This window comes from Triturus cristatus, chromosome 6 (assembly GCF_964204655.1).
Source record: "Triturus cristatus chromosome 6, aTriCri1.1, whole genome shotgun sequence".
NCBI lineage: Eukaryota > Metazoa > Chordata > Amphibia > Caudata > Salamandridae > Triturus > Triturus cristatus.
Genome location: NC_140589.1, coordinates 1,252,023,142 through 1,252,039,996, shown reverse-complemented (window position 1 = coordinate 1,252,039,996; position 16,855 = coordinate 1,252,023,142).

Below are 16,855 nucleotides of genomic sequence, written 5' to 3'. Positions count from 1 at the left end.
ATGTGTTTTATTCCTTTCTTGTCTATGTACACTGAGGTGCATTTAGAAATACAAGTCGATGCATAACTAAAGCTCTACAGTAACGTCCAGCTGGACAAGTGCACGTAATTAATGAAGACAACCACTCTAACACAGCCTAATAGGCAATTAACTACAAGACTTAACACCAACCCTACAAACTAGCGTAGACATCTGCAAAGCACCTCAACGCCTCGGCAGGTGTAGTAAGTGCTATTTAAATCTACACTGCAATGTCCTCTACAAGCTGAATTGCCTTTAGACGCTTCATCTCTTCCTTTATTTTCCTGCATAAAAAGTACAGTTTCAGAGGTGCAAGGTGCTCCTTCTTGAGTCTAAGTGAGTGCGAGGCCTGAGCAGCAGGGTGAATTAGCGTGCGCTGGTACACTGCACTGAGTTGAGCCGCCTCCCTTCCTCCCTGAATCTTACTACTTCGTTCTCTTTTGCCTGTTTGCTGATTTAGATGAGATGGTCTGACGTATCCTTAAAAGCTCTTGCAGCGTTAGGAGTCAACAATTCTGACTGTTCACACTACTACGCTGTTTGCTTATGCATAGCTCCAGGTCAGTAATGTGTGGTGCTGGATGTCAAACTTTAGGCTGGAGACTGAGGCTACAAAGAGAAAAGACATCTGAAGTGTCTCCGATCACTATGGTGTGGAGCGTGTCAGTCTACCTTCAGAATGAGTCCTTCAGGGGGTGTGTTTGAATTTTTGTAGAATATCGATGCATTTATATACATTTTCATTTCTTTTCAGAAAGTTGATGTGAATTTTGCACTGTTTCTAATTTGATTGCAAGCAGAGCAACTGTTTCCAGCATTCCATGGATGTTTTTACTTAGTAATAGTTTACTCTTATTATCCTGCAAGTAATGACCATGTTTTAGAGTCTGGACTTGCCACTCTATTTAAAACCTAATTGCAAGATTACTTTTAGCCCAAGGGAAGCTTATATGGTGTGGGAACAAGTGATAACATGGTTTTCAGCTCCCTCTATCATCTGTGTGGGTGGCCTGTAAAATGTGGTTCAATTTATACATTTTTCCGTTTTGTACGTCTGTCGTCATAAAAAATACTTCCAAATGTGCCATTGCTTTGTTAGCTGCTTTTTGGGGTGCCAGAAAAGAAACCTGATTTCACTAAGTCCAGCAACTTCAGAAAATTTGACCTTGAGTTTCTTAATTGCAAGTCTAACGTGGGATAAATGTATTTTGATACCCCAGTGAGAAAAAGTTGAAAAATTCTACTTTGCATTAATAAAACACTCAAAGGTTGGCCACTGTACTTATTCCAGTGGTCTTTTTGCAGTAAAGGTTACCAGACATGGGTAAAGATGTCGAACACTGGCTGCTACTAAAACTGCTCCAGTCTCCCCTCCCACATTCCCTATCTAGCCACCCACAAATACTTGGGCCTTCTTTTGTTTCTCAAATCTTTACCCTACTTTGTCTGCCTTGCCTGGTGAGCTCATATTGTATTCAAAATTAAATCTGGATTCTAGTTCTCTCGTAATAATTCTTTGGCACCCACCTTTACTCTCTGCACCCCAGGTTTAGCCATGCTAGGTGGTTGGTATTGCATACTTCTAGAGGTCAAGGGATCCCTACTACTAAACGTTGTCAAATCTTCTACCCTCCCACAGACCCAGTGCGCTCAGAGCATCCCATGGACCATGCGCTCCTAATCAGTTTCTACAAGTCTTTCAGTGAAACCGACAGAGATCTGAGCTGAGCATCCTCTTGAACAAAACCCCTCTAACAGCCATTGTACTGCCAAATGCATATTAGTTAATTGGTCACAAACTGACTGAATTGTAGTCACCTGCTGCAGAGATGTTTGTGTCCAGCAATTTTCAGGGGATAATAACAGTAAATAACTCTTGTGATAAATCAACTTGCTGGAGAGATCTGTGTTATGTCTTGTCAGTTTTGACTGCTCCTCAAGCATCATAGAAAGTTAAAGCACACCATGCAGATCAGATTTGTATTTTATCTAGTTAGCGGAATGTTACTGCTTTTGTCAGATCCTTCTATTTGCAGCACATAAGTTAAAATCCTTCTAATATAGCACAGTGCGCTGTGAACCAGCATCAAACTGGCATTGAAACTGCAATGCATAGGTTCTCATTTTCCCCTCCACTTTCGTTATTCTGGGAGTTTAATTTTTTTTCCCCGTGTGTAGTTTTAAAGTGTTATTAGTTTAGACACTCCCGCCCTCCCCCCCAGCCACTGCTTTACGTTTTAGATCCCGACTTTGTTTTCCCAGACCAAGCCTTGTAACTCTCATTGTCTTGTGTAAGATTCTCTGTACACTGATGTACTTAAGAAGTGATTTATTGTCTCTCGTTTGCCAGATGTAAAACGCTGCGACACCCTACATTGAGTAGCGATATAAAGGAAATTAAATGAAGAGTAAAAGCTTTTAAATTGTTGTTAATGTGATTACCCAACAGACGCTACAAATGACAATCTTATTGTGCATGCATCTCTTACATGCAGGAGTTCAACAAAGTCAAGAAACTGCCTCCAAATTATAGTTTCTCTTAAATTGTTAGTCTTCAGACACCTCCCAACCAGGATGAGACTCCTCCGGAAGGAGGGCTGATGTCCCTAAAACCGAGGACTTTGTATTGGGCCCAGCAGGAAGTTAAAATTATGAATCCCTTTTACCTCCGGTTGCTGCTCCGAATGAAAAGCGGACATGCGGGTGCTTCTGAATGTGTCCTGGAGTCAAAACTCCACTGGGACACATTCACCCTATTTCACTGGGACCGCCCTGGATCCCTTCAGTAATAGCTTCCGGTTCTTGGATTGGATCATATTTCAAGGCTAGTGAGGATGGCAGTTCATTTTATCCACATTGTGCCACATATCCTGGCATCCTTAGTATAAAGTAATATGAATAAATAGATTGAAACAGACTTTTAGAAGCGGCAGATGGGTATTTAGCTATTTGGTTTCATAATGCATATGCATCTCGCAAAACCCTTTCATAACTGGAGTCCTTAAAGTACACTTTAGGAAGGTGAATTTCCTTGCCGACCCCGAGCTGATACACTGCAACATTCCAGGCCACCCGACTTCCACCAACCCCCACAGACTTGAAAATGTATAACATTTATAGAATCAAAACTGGGCTACGCCCCCTCCGACCCGGGGTCTTCCTGTAGTATTCTCCGACGCGAGGTAGCGATGCAGTCTACCTGCGTCGGCGGTGTTGCGCTAGCGCTGGCGTGTGACGTCACGCACTCACTACAAATAAAGGGGCGTGGCCCGCGAAAAGCAGTCGGGACCACGCTGAGACGATAACTAGTGTCCCAGGCATTTATTACGGCCGCAGCGCTGATAGCACGTGCGCGAGCGGTCTAGTGACCATTACACTGGCGACGAGGGGCAGAAACGACACCATGCAGAGAAGTCTAATGAGATTAATTTACATGGTGACCAGTGAGCCTTTGATCACAGCCCTGGACCCACGAGGTGCTGCCTGGCCTGTGCTGACCTGCTGTGTGCCCCCAAGCGAGTCTGCTGCATCCTAGAGAAACCCTGCAACCCCGAAGAGTGCCTGGAGGGAAGGGAGGCCTTTCCCACACACCCGATGGAGCCCACGGAGGAGTGTGCCCAGCATCCAGTTTGGGGAAGGACCTACGGTGAGGCATAGGACATACAGGCCACAGGAGAGGACCCTGACAGCACTTTCGTCGCCCTCGTCCGGGCGGCTGCTGTTGCGCCCAGGAGGTAAGCAGCGCACGTGCTGCGAGAGGTGATTGCGGCTGCAACAAGATGGCATCGATCCCCGCCATTGAGCCCTATGTGGTGGACGGGCCTCCTCATCCCTTGCCTCGCGATGGAGAGACTGGACTGATCGCCTCCAGATCTACTTTGAAGGGGCGGGCATAGCCTGGGACAGGCGCAGAGCCCTACTCCTCCACCTCGGAGGCAAAGACATCCATCGCATTTACAAGACCCTGGTGGAGGCCACACCCAAAACATATGTCACGCTTCTCGACACCCTAAATGCGCACTTCGAGTCGATGGCGAACAGGGACTACGAAAGATTCATCTTTCGCCAGGCCAAGCAAGAGGCAGAGGAGTCGCTAGATGCGTTTCACGGGCGCCTGAAAGAACTGGCCAGCACGTGCAGATTTAAGGACGAACAGGAAGAAATCCGAGATCAAATAATACAAGGGTGATACTTGTCCAAACTCAGAGTTAACATTCTTCAGGAGGATGGCAAATCTCTAGCGGGCATCCTCACCCTGGGCTGATCAAAAGAACTGTCGCAAGCCAGAGCATCCCACATGGAGGCGGCTCTCCACTGCCCTGTCAAGACGGAGCAAGTCAACGCGGTGGAAACAACAAACGTGGTGATGCCCAAAGCGCGCCAAAACACAGGGAGAAAACAGCAAGAAAGGAAAAAGGGTTGAGGCTACTGCGGAGGCACACCCCATCGCATGCAAGACTGCCCAGTGAGAGGGAAGAGGTGCAGTGCCTGCGGGTGGATGGACCATTTCGCGGCGGTATGCCGGTCTGCGAAATCATGGAAGGAGGCAGCTCAGACAGTGGCTGAAGAGCGGGACAGTGAAGATATGGATGATGACGCGGGAGACTACCCGGTCCACTACGTATTCGCAGTAGATCAGCCACAACGGAAGAGACGACGACTTCCAAGGTGCAGAATCAAGATCCACCACCAGGATGTGAGAGCCACCATAGACACTGGGGCTTCGATCGAGCTAATGGCTGCCAATGTGTATAATCAACTAAGAACTTTTCCACAAGGAATCCCTATTCCGATTCTGCCAGGCTGCACTGCCACATTTTTTAATTTGAATCAAATGAATCAATTTGTTTTCTGCTTTTCTCTTGCTTTATTCTTCATTATTTAAACCATTTTAATCCTTAACTCTTGTTTAGTAGTCAATTCATTTTACTCAATTTTAGGTAAGCGTTAAAATGTTCACAAAAGCTCAGGAGTCCAAATTGGGTTCCACATACCATGACGTTTATTGAAACAACCCAATGCATTTCAGGAAATAAAATCCCTTCTTCAGGGGCATCTACAAATACAGAAACAAATATTTAGCTGACATATTTATCTGTGTTTAAACACTTCTTTGCTTTTAAAAAAACAAACGTCTTCGATTATACGGCTAAAACTAGAATCACAAACAATTTATGCAGTAATTTACCCCGTGTTTAGAAACATTCCTTCCTTTATTTTCCATTTAACTTCAACACATTGTATCCCAGTACATCTACCCCACTGTGTGCTACAAATCTCTACACTTTTTATCACTAGGCTACATACAAACATGTATTAATGTGTGCTTACCATGAACTAGTGGGTCCCCATGTTACTTAAAATGAAACATTCCTTCGTTCCTTCACAGCGTGTAAAAACGCTTCTGATGCGAGTGAAATTATTTTCTGCTAAAAGCCTCTTCTTATATATTCCCGCCCATATTCAACGTCAGAAGGTAATTCATTGCACGTGTGTGCCTCCAAAACTATACATAAACATTAACATAGGACTACTCAATTTGTAGTTCATTGGTCTCTTAACCACAGTGAGACTGCAACTCCCAGAATACCCTGAACATTCCCGTCCACGTTCGTTTTGTGTGTAAAGTGCCCGCATAAGTATGCTTGCATTTCCTTTTATATAAATCTATTTGTAACCTTTATTTGAAAGTGTCCATTTCTTCAAAAGGAATTCTAGGTGTATTTTATTAAATAGAGTGCTTCGCTCTTTTTCATACTTCAACATGGGAGAGAACCCAGGTCCTGTGCCTTTCTCGCCATTTATAACGTTACTTTAATCATGCTTTTGTTGCGTATTCCTCATGTCCTCTTCTAATCACTATTATCCTTTTGGGTGCCATCTCGATGTGAGACGAACAAAAATCATGTTGATGAGTTCAAGAAAAGAGATGCACACCTAGTCGTCCTTGTTTAATCCTTTCTTAGCCGGTGCTGTTTCAACGGCGTGCAATAGCCTGCTTCGCGCTTCGTCTCAGTGCGCTGTGCCAAAATGAACTTTTCCACAAGGAACCCCTATTCCGATTCCGCCAGGCTGCACTGCCACATTTTTAAATTTGAATCAAATGAATCAATTTGTTTTCTGCTTTTCTCTTGCTTTATTCTTCATTATTTAAACCATTTTAATCCTTAACTCTTGTTTAGTAGTCAATTCATTTTACTTAATTTTAGGTAAGCGTTAAAATGTTCACAAAAGCTCAGGAGTCCAAATTGGGTTCCACATACCATGACATTTATTGAAACAACCCAATGCATTTCGGGAAATAAAATCCCTTCTTCAGGGGCATCATGAACTAGTGGGTCCCCATGTTACTTAAAATGAAACATTCCTTCGTTCCTTCACAGCGTGTAAAAACGCTTCTGATGCGAGTGAAATTATTTTATGCTAAACGCCTCTTCTTATATATTCCCGCCCATATTCAACGTCAGAAGGTAATTCATTGCACGTGTGTGCCTCCAAAACTATACATAAACATTAACATAGGACTACTCAATTTGTAGTTCATTGGTCTCTTAACCACAGTGAGACTGCAACTCCCAGAATACCCTGAACATTCCAATCCACGTTCGTTTTGTGTGTTAAGTGCCCGCATAAGTATGCTTGCATTTCCTTTTAAATAAATCTATTTGTAACCTTTATTTGAAAGTGTCCATTTCTTCAAAAGGAATTCTAAGTGTATTTTGTTAAATAGAGTGCTTCGCTCTTTTTCATACTTCAACATGGGAGATAACCCAGGTCCTGTGCCTTTCTCGCCATTTATAACGTTACTTTAATCATGCTTTTGTTGTGTATTCCTCATGTCCTCTTCTAATCACTGTTATCCTTTTGGGTGCAATCTCGATGTGAGACGAACAAAAATCATGCTGATGAGTTCAAGAAAAGAGATGCACACCTAGTCGTCCTTGTTTAATCCTTTCTTAGCCGGTGCGGTTTCATCGGTGTGCAATAGCCTGCTTCGCGCTTCGTCTCAGTGCGCTGTGCCAAAATGAACTTTTCCACAAGGAACCCCTATTCCGATTCCGCCAGGCTGCACTGCCACATTTTTAAATTTGAATCAAATGAATCAATTTGTTTTCTGCTTTTCTCTTGCTTTATTCTTCATTATTTAAACCATTTTAATCCTTAACTCTTGTTTAGTAGTCAATTCATTTTACTCAATTTTAGGTAAGCGTTAAAATGTTCACAAAAGCTCAGGTGTCCAAATTGGGTTCCACATACCATGACGTTTATTGAAACAACCCAATGCATTTCGGGAAATAAAATCCCTTCTTCAGGGGCATCTACAAATACAGAAATAAATATTTAGCTGACATATTTATCTGTGTTTAAACACTTCTTTGCTTTTAAAAAAACAAACGTCTTCGATTATACGGCTAAAACCGGAATCACAAACAATTTATGCAGTAATTTACCCCATGTTTAGAAACATTCCTTCCTTGATTTTCCATTTAACTTCAACACTTTGTATCCCAGTACATCTACCCCACTATGTGCTACATATCTCTACACTTTTTATCACTAGGCTACATACAAACATGTATTAATGTGCGCTTACCATGAACTAGTGGGTCCCCATGTTACTTAAAATGAAACATTCCTTCGTTCCTTCACAGCGTGTAAAAACGCTTCTGATGCGAGTGAAATTATTTTCTGCTAAAAGCCTCTTCTTATATATTCCCGCCCATATTCAACGTCAGAAGGTAATTCATTGCACGTGTGTGCCTCCAAAACTATACATAAACATTAACATAGGACTACTCAATTTGTAGTTCATTGGTCTCTTAACCACAGTGAGACTGCAACTCCCAGAATACCCTGAACATTCCCGTCCACGTTCGTTTTGTGTGTAAAGTGCCCGCATAAGTATGCTTGCATTTCCTTTTATATAAATCTATTTGTAACCTTTATTTGAAAGTGTCCATTTCTTCAAAAGGAATTCTAGGTGTATTTTATTAAATAGAGTGCTTCGCTCTTTTTCATACTTCAACATGGGAGAGAACCCAGGTCCTGTGCCTTTCTCGCCATTTATAACGTTACTTTAATCATGCTTTTGTTGCGTATTCCTCATGTCCTCTTCTAATCACTATTATCCTTTTGGGTGCAATCTCGATGTGAGACGAACAAAAATCATGCTGATGAGTTCAAGAAAAGAGATGCACACCTAGTCGTCCTTGTTTAATCCTTTCTTAGCCGGTGTGGTTTCAACGGCGTGCAATAGCCTGCTTCGCGCTTCGTCTCAGTGCGCTGTGCCAAAATGAACTTTTCCACAAGGAACCCCTATTCCGATTCCGCCAGGCTGCACTGCCCCATTTTTAAATTTGAATCAAATGAATCAATTTGTTTTCTGCTTTTCTCTTGCTTTATTCTTCATTATTTAAACCCTTTTAATCCTTAACTCTTGTTTAGTAGTCAATTCATTTTACTAAATTTTAGGTAAGCGTTAAAATGTTCACAAAAGCTCAGGAGTCCAAATTGGGTTCCACATACCATGACATTTATTGAAACAACCCAATGCATTTTGGAAAATAAAATCCCTTCTTCAGGGGCATCTACAAATACAGAAACAAATATTTAGCTGACATATTTATCTGTGTTTAAACACTTCTTTGCTTTTAAAAAAACAAACGTCTTCGATTATACGGCTAAAACCGGAATCACAAACAATTTATGCAGTAATTTACCCTGTGTTTAGAAACATTCCTTCCTTGATTTTCCATTTAACTTCAACACATTGTATCCCAGTACATCTACCCCACTTCGTGAAGGAACAAAGGAATGTTTCATTTTAAGTAACATGGGGACCCACTAGTTCATGATGCCCCTGAAGAAGGGATTTTATTTCCCGAAATGCATTGGGTTGTTTCAATAAACGTCATGGTATGTGGAACCCAATTTGGACTCCTGAGCTTTTGTGAACATTTTAACGCTTACCTAAAATTGAGTAGAATGAATTGACTACTAAACAAGAGTTAAGGATTAAAATGGTTTAAATAATGAAGAATAAAGCAAGAGAAAAGCAGAAAACAAATTGATTCATTTGATTCAAATTTAAAAATGTGGCAGTGCAGCCTGGCGGAATCGGAATAGGGGTTCCTTGTGGAAAAGTTCATTTTGGCACAGCGCACTGAGACGAAGCGCGAAGCAGGCTATTGCACGCCGTTGAAACCGCACCGGCTAAGAAACGATTAAACAAGGACGACTAGGTGTGCATCTCTTTTCTTGAACTCATCAGTATAATCAACTAAGCCCACGTCCACCATTATGCGAAGCAAGGATCAGGGTATTTGCCTACGGACAAAAGACACCCATCCCACTCTTGGGGTGTTTCAAGACTGAGATGAGACACCAAGACCTCAAGATCCCCACCACAGTGTACGTGACTCCAGAAGGAAGTGGTATGCTGATAAGTGGACAATCAGCAGAAGAGCTGAAGATGATATCATTCGCCATGGCGGTACAAGAGGAAGAACTGGAGGCTATCATGGAGGAGTTCGAAGACGTCTTCAAAGGCATCGGGTACCTGAAAGGGAAAGAAGTCTCTCTCCACATTGACCAGTCAGTCCAACCGGTGGCGCTGAGGCACAGGCGCATTGCGTTCCACTTGCGCAAGAAGGTCGAAGAAGAGCTGGAGGCACTGGAGAAGCAAGGGATTATAGAAAAGGTCAGTGGACCCACCCGGTGGGTGTCCCCGATCGTAGTGGCACGGAAACCGAAACAGCCGGGGCAGGTCCGCATCTTCGTTGACATGCGACTCCCAAACGCCGCGGTGAAAAGGGAACGTCAACTAACCCCCACCATTGATGACATCTTGGGAGAACTGAACGGCACAAAATGGTTCTCGAAGATGGACCTCCGGTCCGGATATCACCAACTGCCGCTACACCCGGACTCTCGCTACATCACCACATTCTCGATGCATGTCGGCCTCAGGCGCTACCAACGCCTCAATTTCGGGATCTCAAGTGCTGCGGAGGTATTCCAAAACACCATCCGTGAAGTCCTTAGCGGGCTACCAGGGGGTTTGAACGTAAGCGACGATCTACTTGTATACGCATCGTCGATAGAAGATCACCACCGGAGACTTCGCGGGGTCCTCCAGAGGATCAAAGAATCCGGACTGACCCTACACAGAGAGAAGTGCCAGTTCTTAAAGAGAAAGATCAGTTTCTTTGGATACACATTCTCCGACCAAGGAGTTGCCCCGGACTCCAACAAGGTGAGAGACGTACAGGAAGCCCCCGGCACCTTCCAACATTTCGGAAATAAGGAGTTTCCTAGGGATGGTGAACTTCTGTGGGCGGTTTCTCCCGGACTTGTCTAACCTCACAAAGCCCCTCAGGGAACTGACAAAATCCACCACTACATGGCAATGGGGCCCTGAACAGGAACAAGCCTTCAAAGATACCAAGGCAGCCCTGTCGGCAGACACAACACTATCATACTTTGACCCGGCCCGATCCACCAACGTCGCTGTGGACGCCAGCCCATATGGGCTAGGAGCTGTGCTCACACAATTGCAAGGAAATGGAGAGTGGGCCCCGATAGCATATATGAGCCGTTCCCTGACGGACACAGAACAGAGATACTCACAGATAGAGCGAGAAGCGATCGCCATCCACTGAGCCTGTTGACATTTCCACGTCTACGTGTAATGCCATCCTTTCACATTGTCCACAGACCACAAACCCCTCATTCCGTTGTTTCAAGGGTCAGCGTCTAAGCCTCCGCCGAGGACTGAAAAATGGATCCTTCAACTACAGGAGTATGACTATCGAGTGGAATACAAATCAGGCTCATCCAATCCAGCAGACTACCTTTCGAGGCATCCCAGGGTGGCCACCAAAGCAGAAGAAGAGGACGCCGAAGACACAGAGGAATATGTCCGGCTTGTATCGGAAAGATACCGACCACTTCCTATGAGCCTTGGGACGATCGTAGAAGCAACCCGGAGGGATGAATGCCTGCAACTGGTCCTAATGGCGGTCCAATCGAATGACTGGCGCCCCATTCCGTCCACCATGGCCAGACCAACGCTGCAAGCAAGACCGTCCTGGAGTCAATTGTGCGGGTCAAGGATGAACTCTCAGTTGACAACAGTGGTTGTCTGCTCCGAGGCCCGCGACTGGTGATCCCATCAAGTCTGGCTCAACAAGCGGTGGACCTCGCACACCGGGGACATCAAGGCATGGTGAAGACGAAGAGTTGGCTGAGGGCCAAAGTATGGTTCCTAGGGATTGTCCCACTGGTCGAGCAAACAGTTAGAACATGCCCGTGGTGCCAGGTGTCGGGTCAACTGGATCACCCTCACCCCATCATCACCGAAGAAAACCCCCAACGGCCATGGGAGCGGGTGAGTGCAGACTTTGGGCACCTCAACGATGGACGCTATGCCCTAGCACGATAGACCAAGTGTTCAGATTTACTATGGTCCAATGGCGGACTGTGGCGCTGGGCGGAGGCAGCTTGTACGCTGCTTTTGTAGACTTGCGGGCTGCCTTTGACCTGGTGCCTAGGTCCAAGTTGTGGTTTGAATTAAGTAGCCTGGGTCTGCCTGATGACTTGTTGACCATGGTCATGCAGTTACATGCGGCTAATTTCGCTAAGATACAGTAGGGTACACAGGGGGAGACTACTGATGATTTCCCTGTGGAACGGGGCGTGCGACAGGGTTGTGCGATGGCCCCGTTGCTTTTTTCTTTATTCATTAATGGGGTAGTAGCCAGAATGCTGGCTTCGAGTGTGGACGCTCCTTTGTAGGCGGGCATCAAGATTCCGATCCTGATGTTCGCTGATGATACGTTGATCCTGCCCAAGACCCCTAGTGGCCTGCAAAGTGCTCTCTGTATTTTTGACGACTTCTGTAGGGATTATGGTCTAGAAGTAAATGTGGTAAAGACCAAACTTATGTTTTTTAATCCGCATCGCAGTGTCAGACCCAGGTTGTTTTTGAGTCAACGCCCTCTGGGTGTAGTTAGAGCCTTTACCTATCTGGGCGTCCATATAACCGATGATCTAAGATGGGCTCAGCATATTGAATTGGCTGCCTTAAAGCATAGGCAAGTGTCTGGAATCCTTGGGCTTGAGCACAGGAAATCACGGTCGAAACCCATTGCACCAGTTTTGAAGGTGTATGAAGCAAAATCTTTGGGGTCTGCACTGTACGGTGCAGAATTGTGGGGATTGTGCAACCTTAACTCGATACAGATCTCTGAGAATACGTTTTTTAGGTCACTAGTCGGTCTCCCTAAAAGTACACCTCTGATCCCAATGAGATATGATCTGGGGAGGGAGGCAGTAGGGGATTTGGCAAGATTACGCCCGATCTTGTATTGGAGGCGGCTCTGGACCACACCAGAACTCAAGCATTATGCTGAGGGCTTCGCAGCAGTGATCAAGGCCGATGTTTACCACAAGAGCCAATGGCTGACCAAACTTAGAGTACTGTTATGTTCGCTTGGGTTAAAGATGCTGTGGGAATCCCCACATGAAGCTGTCTTCCCTAGTAAGCATGCAATCAAGGAATTGTATTCGGCCTACGTGTCCGAACAGGCATGGAGAAAATCTGATGCAGGCTCCATGTCTGGCCGTTTTTTGGAGGTCAAGTCCGTCCCTTTACTAGAATTATTTTGGGACACTATAACCAACCCAAGGGACAGGAATCTTTTCTTCCAACTGAGGATAGGCGCCCTCCCCCTAAGGTCTTTAACCGGGAGGTGGAGGGGGTCTACTGACACTTCCTGTCCCGCTTGTGGAACAACAAAGGAGTCTATTGGGCACTTCTTGTTTTCCTGCAAGGCCTACACTGCCCCCCCGGCGCATTTGGTTAGCACCGGCTTGCAGAAACTTAAGCATTTTCAAGGGTTCCGTAGCTATGAGAATCATTTCCTCTAGTTCCTGTCTCCAAATGACTGTTGCAACTGCTAAATTCTTGGGTTGGGCATGGTCTATTAGACAAAGCACCATTGCCTAGGAATCTACCGCCTAGATGAATGTTACACTGGGTTTCTGCTAACTTTATTTTATTATATACATCTTTTTTATTCCTTTAAACTGATTGTCTTTTTAATGATGTATGATATTAACAATTATTGTATGTACTGCTTTTATGAGAAATCCTCGAATAAAGCTTTTCGATTCGCTATGCCCTAGTGATCATCGATGACGACACGAAGTACCCAGAGGTCGAGGTCGTGGGAAGTCAGACAGCCGCAGAGATCATTACAAAATTCAAAAAGACCATCGCCACCCACGGAATATTCGAAGTGGTGAAAACAGACAACGGCCCACCCTTCCAAGGGCAAGAGTTTGCTGACTATCTCAAGGCTTGGGGGATTCAACACCGGAAAGTGACCCCGTGCTGGCCTCAAGCAAATGGGGAAGTAGAGAGGTTCATGCGTACTCTCAACAAAGTAATACGCATCGCACATGCTGATGGATCACCGCTCGAGAGAGCCATCTATGGTTTCCTGAGAGAATACCATTTGACCCCTCATCTCATGACAGAGGCAGCTCCAGGACCGGCAAGCATGGGCCGAGTAGTGCGAGACACCATCCCGCATCACCCAAGCTGGACCCCGTCTCAGATTGACGCCGGAAAGGTCCTAGCCAACAGGACCAAATCCAATGACCAGGCCAGCGCCGATCGAGGAGCCCGAATGTCAGCCATTCAAGTGAGAGACAGAGTCTATATCAAGGACAGGTACCCTGGGAGCAAATTCCGGCTCCCATTTGAACATAGGCCCTGGACAGTCGTCCGCCGAACCGGAACCATGATAAGAGCAAGAAGAGGAACAGAGGAAGTCACACGCAACATCTCTTTCTTCAAAAAGGTGCATGCTGGAACTCCGGACCTGCAATTGTCAGAACACCTGGACGCCAGACCACATCATCCGCCAGTGGAGGAAGGCCCAGAAGGTGATCAAGGGACGACCCCCACCGAAGATGATAATCGATCCGACCAGGGCGCCCCTTCATTGCCGGGAACACCAGTCGGAGGTTTGCCAAGATCCCCAGTGAGATCCCCTGGGAGCGAAGTCTCGCAGGGGATGACCCCATCCTTGCCGTCATCACGGGGACAGCACTCCAGATATGGCCTGAGAAGAAATCCGGCTCCATCCTCCCGGCGGGCAGATTTCATGGTGTGACGGACCTGGGACTGGAAGTCTAGTGACTGGTAACAGATCTACATGATCAATGTTTGTTTGTTGTTCAATAAAGGTTAGAAGGAATGTAGTATTCTCCGACGCGAGGTAGCGGTGCAGTTTACCCGTGTCGGAGGTGTTGCGCTAGCGCTTGCGTGTGACGTCACGCGCTCACTACAAATAAAGGGGCGTGGCTCGCGAAAAGCAGTCGGGACCACGCTGAGACGATAACTAGTGTCCCAGGCATTTATTACGGCCGCAGCGCTGATAGCATGTGCACGAACGGTATAGTGACCAATACACTTCCTAGGGTCAACTTAATGCTCAGTGGAAGGAGTTCCACTTGAGAGGCTATGCCCATGCTAGCTCCCGACCCTCCCCCTTCTCTTTTGTCACTCCCTCATTTTTACAGGACGAACACAGCCCGGTCACACCATACATCCACACGGACATACCAATATCAAATTTTCACCCGCACACAGGCAAAACTAGTCCAGATCTCGAAGACCACCAACTGTTGATTACGTTATTGCGCACAAATCTCCACCACTAACGTTATCAGTTTATTAAAGTGCATTCACAGGTGCACGACAATGCCATCCTTTCACATTGTCCACAGACCACAAACCCCTCATTCCCTTGTTTCAAGTGTCAGCGTCTAAGCCTCCGCCGAGGACTGAAAAATGGATCCTTCAACTACAGGAGTATGACTATCGAGTGGAATACAAATCAGGCTCATCCAATCCAGCAGACTACCTTTCGAGGCATCCCAGGGTGGCCACCAAAGCAGAAGAAGAGGACGCCGAAGACACAGAGGAATATGTCCGGCTTGTATCGGAAAGATACCGACCACTTCCTATGAGCCTTGGGACGATCGTAGAAGCCACCCGGAGGGATGAATGCCTGCAACTGGTCCTAACGGCGGTCCAATCGAATGACTGGTGCCCCATTCAGTCCACCATGGCCAGACGAACGCTGCAAGCAAAGACCGTCCTGGAGTCAATTGTGCGGGTCAAGGATGAACTCTCAGTTGACAACAGTGGTTGTCTGCTCCGAGGCCCGCGACTGGTGATCCCATCAAGTCTGGCTCAACAAGCGGTGGACCTCGCACACCGGGGACATCAAGGCATGGTGAAGACGAAGAGTTGGCTGAGGGCCAAAGTATGGTTCCTAGGGATGGACCCACTGGTCGAGCAAACAGTTAGAACATGCCCGTGGTGCCAGGTGTCGGGTCAACCGGATCACCCTCACCCCATCATCACCGAAGAAAACCCCCAACGGCCATGGGAGCGGGTGAGTGCAGACTTTGGGCACCTCAACGATGGACGCTATGCCCTAGTGATCATCGATGACGACACAAAGTACCCAGAGGTCGAGGTCGTGGGAAGTCAGACAGCCGCAGAGATCATTACAAAATTCGAAAAGACCATCGCCACCCACGGAATATTCGAAGTGGTGAAAACAGACAACGGCCCACCCTTCCAAGGGCAAGAGTTTGCAGACTATCTCAAGGCTTGGGGGATTCAACACCGGAAAGTGACCCCGCGCTGGCCTCAAGCAAATGGGGAAGTAGAGAGGTTCATGCGTACTCTCAACAAAGTAATACGCATCGCACATGCTGATGGATCACCGCTCGAGAGAGCCATCTATAGTTTCCTGAGAGAATACCATTTGACCCCTCATCTCACGACAGAGGCAGCTCCAGGACCGGCAAGCATGGGCCGAGTAGTGCGAGACACCATCCCGCATCACCCAAGCTGGACCCCGTCTCAGATTGACGCCGGAAAGGTCCTAGCCAACAGGACCAAATCCAATGACCAGGCCAGCGCCGATCGAGGAGCCCGAATGTCAGCCATTCAAGTGAGAGACAGAGTCTATATCAAGGACCGGTACCCTGGGAGCAAATCCCGGCTCCCATTTGAACATAGGCCCTGGACAGTCGTCCGCCGAACCGGAACCATGATAACAGCAAGAAGAGGAACAGAGGAAGTCACACGCAACATCTCTTTCTTCAAAAAGGTGCATGCTGGAACTCCGGACCTGCAATTGTCAGAACACCTGGACGCCAGACCACATCATCCGCCAGTGGAGGAAGGCCCAGAAGGTGATCAAGGGACGACCCCCACCGAAGATGATAATCGATACGACCAGGGCGCCCCTTCATTGCCTGGAACACCAGTCGGAGGTTTTCCAAGATCCCCAGTGAGATCCCCTGGGAGCGAAGTCTCGCAGGGGATGACCCCATCCTTGCCGTCATCACGGGGACAGCACTCCAGATATGGCCTGAGAAGAAATCCGGCTCCATCCTCCCGGCGGGCAGATTTCATGGTGTGACAGACCTGGGACTGGAATTCTAGTGACTGGTAACAGATCTACATGATCAATGTTTGTTTGTTGTTCAATAAAGGTTAGAAGGAATGTAGTATTCTCCGACGCGAGGTAGCGGTGCAGTCTACCCGCGTCAGAGGTGTTGCGCTAGCGCTTGTGTGTGATGTCACGCGCTCACTACAAATAAAGGGGCGTGGCTCGCGAAAAGCAGTCGGGACCACGCTGAGACGATAACTAGTGTCCCAGGCATTTATTACGGCTGCAGCGCTGATAGCACGTGCACGAACGGTATAGTGACCAATACACTTCCTAGGGTCAACTTAATC